Source organism: Lepidochelys olivacea, assembly GCF_965140295.1.
Source record: "Lepidochelys olivacea isolate rLepOli2 genome assembly, chromosome: 3".
NCBI lineage: Eukaryota > Metazoa > Chordata > Testudines > Cheloniidae > Lepidochelys > Lepidochelys olivacea.
In genome coordinates, this window is record NC_140413.1 from 137,545,435 (window position 1) to 137,555,535 (window position 10,101).

Below are 10,101 nucleotides of genomic sequence, written 5' to 3' on the forward strand. Positions count from 1 at the left end.
AAACCCAGCATCTGTTAACTCGAGTTCTACTAACCCTGGCCTTACACGGCAGTGTAGACATACCCTCATTGTACAGATGGAGCTAATGCTGCTTGGAAGGCACTTTTAATGTTGTAGCTTATGTGCACTATTAGCTGCCAGCTAAAGTTTATTGCATAGGAAAAGACAGGTTAATATGGAATCTAGGATAGAAAGCAATAAATGTAAAAAAAATTAGAATAGATTTTTATAAAAGGTTTTGATAATAATGAATTGGTAAAGAGAATACTGTGGAAAGCTAATATACTAGGGATTTTGTTCAGTATTCCCTTAATACGGAAGGTGCAAACATAATTATATAGATGTCAGGGACTTGAACAATCCTATTAAAAGAAAAAGAGGTTATGAAATATTTATGTAAAGCTAACTGCAAAATGCTTCTATTCAAGGAGAATCATTACTCAAAAATAGAGCATGAAAGTCTAAATCAGAATTGGACAGGACAATTCTTCTAAGAGAAAGGGGAAGGAAGTACAGTGGTATTGATACACACAGGAAACCTTTATGGAAAATGATATAGTTTCCACAGGCTCTTTGTAAAACAATCATTTAGAATTAGTAGAGAATTATACCCCTGGTCAAAAATCCTACAGAAAGGAGCACGTCCTCTATTAACTTCTATAGATTTTTAGATTAATGTTTACGGAACCCTCTAGGTTTCATCCCCGTTAAATTCTTTAGGACTCTTCCATGAGGAGATCTACTAACTGTTCCCCCACACGGATTGGATAGAGAAAGATGAAAGTTTTTGATACAACTTGAGTTGTAAGGACAAGCAGTAAAAATGGTTCTAATATTGCAGTTTACTCGATAATGTGTGAGATACTGAGCACCCTCAAGTCCCATGGAGTTTGAGAACTGGGTCCAATAAAGACCCAGTGCCACTGTCCTTAGACTGAGTTCTGACCTTATGTAAACATAAAACTGGCTTATGTATCTCAGTGCAAGAATATTAGCTTGAGAGCAGCACATCTCTGTCATTCTAAAATCAACATTAGTTGGGTCAAATTATCTGCTTTTGCAATTTCATTCAAGTTAATGGAGTTACACCATCAGAGAATTTGGCCCACTGTCTTTGAGGGTGCTTAGGGGCAGATCATCAGGCAGTGAAAAATTTACTTCAATGGCACGATGACAATTTACACTAGCTGAGGATCTGCCCCTTAAAATCTGCATAACATTTTGCACTGTGTATACTCAATGTCGTATTTTCAAATAACAAAAACTTTCTTTTTAAAATGGCCTTATTTCTTTCTAATTGAAAAACAAATAATAAGCGCTTTCAACACATTACTTAGGCACAACATATGTGTGGTAAATCACTTATCCTCATCTTCTTCATCCAAATAGGTACCATACCACTTCCCTCCCTCAGAAGGTTGGGTCTGAGGCTTAGTTTGGTAATATTTGTAAAGCACGTTGAAAACCTCAGCTGGAAAAGGCCTACTAAGTGCGAAAGATTATTTAGTTATAATTTATTAACATGTTCTAGAAGTGGCCATTATATTGTCCTGCAGTATCTGCTCACTCAGCACCATGTGACCATCCAGTTCTCATCAGACCACCAGCAAGTTTTACAAGGACGGTCCTTGGGCCACATTTTGGGAACTCTTGTACTAATCTGTATCTTCACTGTGAATGAAAGAGAAAAAGCATGTTGCTCCATGTAGTGATATTTTTTTTCAAGGAAATTTTTTCCTGTCAGATAAATGGCAACCTGAATTTTCCCACAGACTAGCTGAACAATTCTTCAGTTGTGGGGGTGGGATAGACACAGTAACTATATACTCAAGGAGGGAGAGTTTATAATAATTTCACATCTGAGTGAGTGAGTCCACTCATTCCACAACATAAAATAAAGTACCAGAGCTCACTGGTTAGGATGAGCGATATGTCCAGTCCAGGAATCTCAGAAGGATGCAGGTTGGCAATACAGGATTCCAGTTCAGCTGGCATCAATAGTTTGTTGAATAAGGTAACAGACAAACTTTTTGCTGATTAGCTGTACTCTCTCTGTTATGTCAGTCAGCAGAGAATCCTATGCAGTAATGTATGGGACATGCAAATCATTTAGACCAAAAAGAAAAGATAGTTAACAAGGCTTGACTGTGTCCATTTCGGATGCTGTTGCTCCTGAGGGCTTGTCTACACTATCACTTAAGTCGATGTAAGTTATGTCACTCCAGGATGTGAAAAAGCCACCCCACTGAGCAATGTAAGTTACATCGACTTAAAGCGGTGTCTACACCGCGCTACGTCAGCAGGAGATGCTTGCCTGCTGACATAGCTTCCACCTCTCACTGAGGTGGAGTAATTATGCTGACGGGAGAGTACTCTTCTGTCGACATAGTGCATCTTCACCAGATGCACTACGATGTAGCTGTGCAAATGTGCGCAGTAGCGTAGACTAGCCCTGATGCACCAATCTCTAGAGGGTAAATCCATTTAGGGTCCAAGCCTGCACTATTTGTTCAAACTTTATTCTCCACTGAAAACAATGGGAGTCTTACCTGATTAAGGAATAAAGGATTGGACCCACAGGAAGTTGGGCAACATGGCTCTTCCAACCCTTATCTCAAAAATCAGACTAAGGGGATCAATCTTTCAACCTGCACTTGGAACATTCCTTTAATGACCATGGGACTACTAGAACTATTCATATGAGAAAGGGTCATAGGAGCTGTGACAAGGTTTGGAGGTTGATGAAATTAAATGGAGGGAAGTTTTTCATGATCTCTGGTGGCCTTATGCTCCTCTGATTTGTACCTAGATATTTAGGCCCAGATTCACAAAGGTATCTAGGGATCTTACTTCCATTGATTTTAATTTAAGTAAGGAGCCTAAATTTCTTTGTGGATATGGCCATTAGTCCCTGATTCTCATTTATACTAAAGGCAGGTTGCATGACTCTAGCAGTGTAAAGGGGCTTTAAAGTAGGAGCACATTATATCAGCATCCACTTTAAGGCTACTTTGCATTGCCATAGTGACACAGCGTGGCCTTAGTATAAATCAGAATCAGGTTCTTAGACCTATGCAGAGTACTCTGTGATTTTCTAGTTTTACACTCAGTTTGTATGGGTGGAAATGAATGACACACATGAACACCACATGAAAGATTTGTTCCTATAATATTCTAAAGTTTTGATTAAAACCATATCTTATTTGGGAAAACAAGCTTAAACTATGAAGAAAATTGCTCAGACTTCTTCCATTTTAGAGGTGTATATGTGTTCAGTTATACATTCATGTTTCACCACTTGGCCAACCATTTAAATCCCCATTAATATATATTAATCTAAATGTAAATTGCGTGCTTATTAATTGGAGTGCAAAAGTGAAAGAATGGATAAGGGATCCTTGTTGTGATGTAACCAGACTCACCAACAGACATATGGAAATATCTTTGGTGAGTGTATAAAGTGTAAACTTTACCAGAAATAATTAGATTAAATTATTAATTAATTATATTCAGCAGAGGGTATTGGACATTAAGTTTTCATGCATGTTGATAAGTGGTGCTTTTAGTACCCTATTTCATCCAAGTTAATGGAAGAAGGTGCAAATACTATATCTGAGAAAGAGCTAAGTAATTGTAATTAATTAATCCTGAAATTTTAGAGGATCTATGTCAGAATTATCCTTTTGAATTATGAAATAAAACAAAAGGTGAACTGCAAAATTTTAGTAAAAAACCTGAAAACTAAAACCATCAGTGGAATGTGTAGACTTTAAAAATAAGTTAACTTACATTACTTACTTACTATTGTGCTGAGTTTTTCAATTCAACTTTAAAAGAAATAATACACTTAAAAGAATTAATTTCTACTGTGCCAAAAAGGTAATTACAATAGAAAGTGAGCCAGTACAGTCAAGAAATCTGTTCTGAATCAGTTTTTCCCATTGCCAGTATTCTGCAGTTGATGAAGATGTTACATCTTACTTTCTTTACAGTGGGAGTTATATTTTAATAGTCTCCTACATGAATGAAAAAAAATGAAAACCTGACCTTCATTGTGCACTATGAAGAGTGTTGTATGGAATATGCTGATTTTCCTTGGTGAATTTCACAGCAAAACCAATTCTTTTCATGAAAATTCAAAAAATGTCAGCACTGTGGAAGTCCACTAAATTGGGTAAATTTCCATGGAAATTAATGTATAGGCAGACTTCAAACAGTGTGCATCCAGTATTTTTACAATGCAATGTAGCAAAGAAGAGAAAGGCCTTTCAAAATTTTTGTTTCCTGCCTCTGGATTGTTTCTATTTCTGCTGTGCTGTACATTTTTTATTTTGTTCTTGTTTATATGGGGCCAGAGGTAACGCATGGAGGGGGGAACGTGGGGTCATGTGCCCCTCACATGTCATTTCTGGCTCCATCTAAAACAAAAACAAAACAGTTACGCATTGTCTCTGGATGAGGCAGTCAGAACTCCTTTATTTACCAGAATATTCAAAGTGAGGGTGCACCATCAGGTTACCTGATTCTCAGGTTAGTTCTATGCTAGGGGCTGCTGTAACCTATGCCACCTGATAATGGGCCCCAAGGGACCATCCATCAGCTGAGAATAGCTAGGACATGGTAGTTTTCCAGCTCACCTCATTCTGCCATGCGCACCATTTGCATGGGAAAGGGCATAGAAATGAGCTACACTGATTCTGTCATCTGAGGACTCCTCCATGTTAGTGAATTCTCACATGGCAAGATTTGCCCAGTTACTGGCCTCTTTGCATTGCTGAAAATGCACCAAAGGACCAAACTTGTCCCCATTAAGCAAATCTTATACATATGCATAATTGGCAAGACTCCGTTCTCAATTAAACTGGTATAAATCTGGATTATTTCCATTAAATCCAATGAAGTTACTCTGCATTACCCTGGTCCAATATGTGTGTGTGTGTGTGTACAGATATACAAACACACAGAGTTTCCTTATAAAAGAGCCTCTATCCAAAGAAACACTTTTCTGGGAATAACACTTGTTTTCAACATCCTTTGAATTTCCATGCCCATCTGCTGAACTGTCAGTCTTGAGGCATCAGCTAAATCCAGAAGTGCAGAAAAAAATTCTAGGATATTCTTTTCTTCCTTTGCTATTTAACTTTAATAATTCAGCTGAATGCGGAATAAGAGACACAGTTTTGGACCATAAGCTGAGCTGGCAAAGGAGTTTTCCCTTTTGCTAATAAATTAGTCCTTCACCAAGGTGCTTGATTTGCAACCATAGGTTTTCTTTCTTTGAAAATCTTGTAGCATACACCAGAAAGAGCCTGAGAGAGGACACACACTCACAAAAAGGGCAGTATATTTTAAAACGTCATCAACATGGTAGATTTCTCATTCATTGGTACATGTTTGTACATGCCTCTAAACTTGATTAGCGCTTCTTTGAATTATTTTATTGTAAATGTTAAATAATAATGTAGCTATGTCTCCTTTTCTGTGTAGTTTGCCTTTAAAACCTCTTAAGAGCTCTGCTGCTTACAGTGACCGGTAGTCATCTAATATTCCTATCAGGACAGCTTGTAAAACAAGAGATTTACACTGTGCTTTCTCATGGAGATCTGACTTTTGTATTTTCCTATTTAACAACAACAACAACAAAAGTTTTCACATCTATTTCCTCTAACTGCCACAAGAATGACACTGTGAATAAGAATCTTTGTTTATACATATTGGGCCAGATTTGCTACTTTATTATTCCAGTTTTAAACACCATTCGGGAGCTGACATGATGCCTTTTGCAATATGACCTCTTCTACACTACTCTAGGGCATTGGTTCAATACAATAGTATCAACTCAGGGAAAGAATGCCACCGTGAGCTACCAAATTACCCAAAACGTTTCTGACAGCACTAAGGTTTTCCTTAGAAATCTGTTTTCAAAATTCTTGACTCAGCGCAACCCTGCTCATTTTGTGGCATCTTGAATTCTTAATATTTTCAAAACTTTGACCTATTTTCTCATTTTTGGGTGTGACTGTGAGAGTTGTGAAGTACTAGCACCTCCTACTGACTTCAACGGGAGATTCTCATCACCTCTCAAGCATGTTTATAAATCTGAGTGTTTTGTGTTTTGTTCATATGCACACTCTCCCACTCTCTCTCTTCCCTCAGCCTCCACCACCCACCACCAATGCTTCCTAATGGCATGTCTACACTATAGCCGTAAGTCGACCTACGTTAGGTCATCTTACAGCCACGGCAGTAATTACTGTGGTGGCTGATGTCCACACGACCCTCCTTCTGTTGGTGGTATGCATCCTTACCAGGAGCACTTCCACGGTCTGAAGAGGGGCAGTGTGGGGTGGCTGAGAGCCCTCCATGAAGCTCTCTGCCAGGAGCCCAGGTGCCCCCCACCCCCAGCTCAGATCCTCCCTCCCAGCTGGGAGTGGAGGCCAGCTGCCTGGGCTTCTCACCTCCCTGAAAGGGGAGTGGGAAGCCTCCAGGCAGCCACACGGCTGGGAGTGGAGAGCCCAGGGCAGCCGGGCTCTAGCTGCCTGGCTTTCTTGTCAATTTCAAAATTGACAAGACAGCCAACAGCTGATGTAAGGCATGCAGTGTCTACACAGACACTGTGTCACCCTAACTATGCTGACATACACTCTATACCTCTTGTGGAGGTGGAGTTACTATGTCAGTGTAGTAGGGCACTTACATCGGCAGGACAAGGCTGTAGTGTGTACACTGACATAATTAGGTTGACGTAAGATGCCTTATGTTGACCTAACTATGTAGTGTAGGTCAGGCCTTAGTTGGTGGACTTTTGGAAAATTCTAAATCCTATTAATGGGGTACTATCCTCCACTAAGTAGGTGAAAGAAATCCAGAAAGATATCTCCATTTCAAATACTGCAGAACTCTTCAATTTTGGTGCACAAAGGCATGTCAATGGGAGTTGTACAGTCTTACAGAAAAGTAAATAAACCCCTGAGGAATTTCCAAGTTGTTGAGGCATTTTATTACACCTGGGTTTGTTGTGTTTTGGTCTAGCATATTAATGTTTAAATAAAATACACATATAGTAAGTATGCATGAATCCATTTATCTATCTAGGTATTTAAATTATCCACACCACAATAGCACCTAAGCATCAAACATATGCTTACAGCATACAGACTATGACCTCCAACCTGAAAACTGGATTTCTTATGGAAAAGCAGCTATTTCACAATAGTGGTGCATAAGGCTCCATGCTTCAGCATCCAAAGACAGTAAAACACCTTGCCTGATTTGAAATAAAATAAATACAAGTCTCCAGCTCTGGATTCATGTAAATAGTCTACATGATAGTATTCATTTGAATAGTCTATATGCTATTGTTGAAGGATCTGCCTACAAGTAATTTTATGTAAATCCCATTCAAACTGCTTTTCTCACAAAATTAACTCTTCAGTGAATTTTTGTTATATTTCCCACAGGTGAAGTAAGGTTTGGTGTATTATTTTGGGCATATTTTAGGTATTCAAATAAGCCTTTTCTTATTCATAGTAAGGTCTCACTTCCTTTTACATAGAGAACTCTTTACACCACTTTGGGAGTGTAAAATAGCCTTACAGTGGGCATACATTGCATTTAAACTCACTTTAAGGCCGCTTTACACTGGTGGAATGGTGTAGAGTCTTAGTGTAAAAGAGAATTAGGCCCTAAGTATTTAAGGTTATGGCCCCAATCCCAAGTCCTGCTAAATCAATGGGACTACTCATATAAGTAAGGCTTTGTAGGACAGGACACTAACAGAGCTGCAGTCCTCATTTTTATGTTTTACTGTTAGCACATTCTTGTGTCCTGCTGTGTAGCCAAAGGAAAAGAAGTTGCATCAGAGATAAGAAAGTTAATATATGCCTCTGGCTTTTCTTTTCTTTTCTTTTCTTTTCTAGACTAAACTGAAATAAGACACTTCTTTCTTAGGACATTTATAAGCAAAGCCACTGAAAATTATTTTGTCCCTAGGACAAAATTATTATATTTACAATAATTTCACCCAGACTTTTTTAAAATAACAACGTATGTCTCCATTATTCTGATAGATTTTGTCTTATCCCAGTTTTCCTTCTCTGGTATTTTTGTTAAACCAATATCTGGTGTATTGAAATATCTTGTGCCATGAACGAGCAAAGTTGCCAATAAGAACATATTCTAATTAATATAATTCTGTCCCCAATTACCTTTATCTTGGTTATGGGATTTTGAAGGCCAAATTCTGCTCTCATTTGCACAAGTGTAAATTTTGAGTAACACCACTGAGAGTAGAACTGAGTGAATTTTTTCAGAAAAATAGTTTATTCACTGAAAAATATAATTTTGCTCAACCTGAAACTATTTATGAACTCATATTGAATTTGTCAGATAGTTTTGGCTTATATTATTTTGGGGGAGGGCCTAGATTCACAAAGGGACTTTACTGCCATTAAAGGAAAAGGAAGGTGTCCTCTTTTTACCCAATAGCTCAATTGTTAGAGCACTCATCCCAACTGTGATCTAAATATTATTATTTTATTATGACCTACATTTCAGATACAGGTAAAGCTTTCACATATTGTGCATTGCTATTTTTATAATAATTGATACTACAATATTTTTTTAATCTAGTATTGCTCCTTAGCTTGTAACACTGTCAGGTTGAAAGAAAAGGAGGACTTGTGGCACCTTAGAGACTAACAAATTTATTTGAGCATAAGCTTTCATGAGCTACAGCTCACTTCACTGGATGCATACCTGTAGCTCACGAAAGCTTATGCTCAAATAAATTTGTTAGTCTCTAAGGTGCCACAAGTACTCCTGTTCTTTTTGCGGATAGAGACTAACATAACTTCTACTCTGAAAACTGTCAGGTTGGTTAGGGATAGATACAATTGCTGTTATCTATATGGTTTTTGTGGTTTTTCTTTTTCTTTGAATATATTTGTCTGGAAAATTGTTTTATGATTGAAAAATTTCACCTCACTGCAGCACTGACTGGTCTCCTTGTATTGGTACAATTAGGGGGTTAATAGTGTAGGAAAATGTTAGACATGTCAATCTCACTAAATTTGGCTTTCTTATCATGTATAACGTACACCAGGTATTCCAGGGATGCTATTTCTACCCTTCACTAATAAGATTATTCAGTAAAATATAAAATGTTGCCCTATAACTTTAAACAGATAATACTGAAATGGAATAAAAAAATGTTTTATGAGGGCAAGTGGACACAATGAAATGGAAAGGCACCAAATTTTAAAATGATAAAAAGAAATACACATTTTGCCCAGTAGATACATAGCCTGGGAAACTCACTGCCGGAAGATATTGCCAAAAACCTTAGAGATTTATATGACTAATTGTAATATATATAATTACACTAGCTAAGCTAAAATGTATAATGGATGTCAGCACTCACGCTTCAGGATCAAACATAAGCGAACTACTAAGTGCCTCGGGTAGGAAGAAACTTTCCTGAGAGGCATGGGATTGCATAATTGTCAAATATACATTCATAAAGTCACAGATTTTAAGGCCAGCGGGGTCATTATGATCATCTTGTCTGACCTCCTGCATAACACAGACCATAGAATTCAACCAAGTAATTCCTGCATCAAGCCCACAACTTCTGGGTGAAATAAAGTATGTATTTTAGAAAGACACCCAGTCTTCATTTAAATACTTCAAGGGATGGAAAATCTACCACATCCCAGTTACTGTTTCAATGGTTAATTACCCTCGCTGTAAAAAGAATAATAAATACAGTAAAAATGCAACTTATTTCTAGTCTAAATTTGTCTAGCTTCAGCTTCCAGCCATTGGATCTTGTTATGTCTTTGTCTAGTGGATTAAAGAGACCTTTACTACTATCAAAACTTTTCTCCCCAGGTACTCATGGGCTGTGATCTATATGGTTTTTCTTACTCACTCACTTCTTACCTTCTCTTTGTTAAGCTAAAAAAATAGTCTGAGCTTCTTTAGTCTTTCACTATAAGGCATGCTTTCCAGTCCTCCAGTTATTCTTATAGCTCTGCTCTGAACCTTCTCCACTTTGTCAACATCCTATTGAAAGTTTGGACACCAGAACTGGACACGATA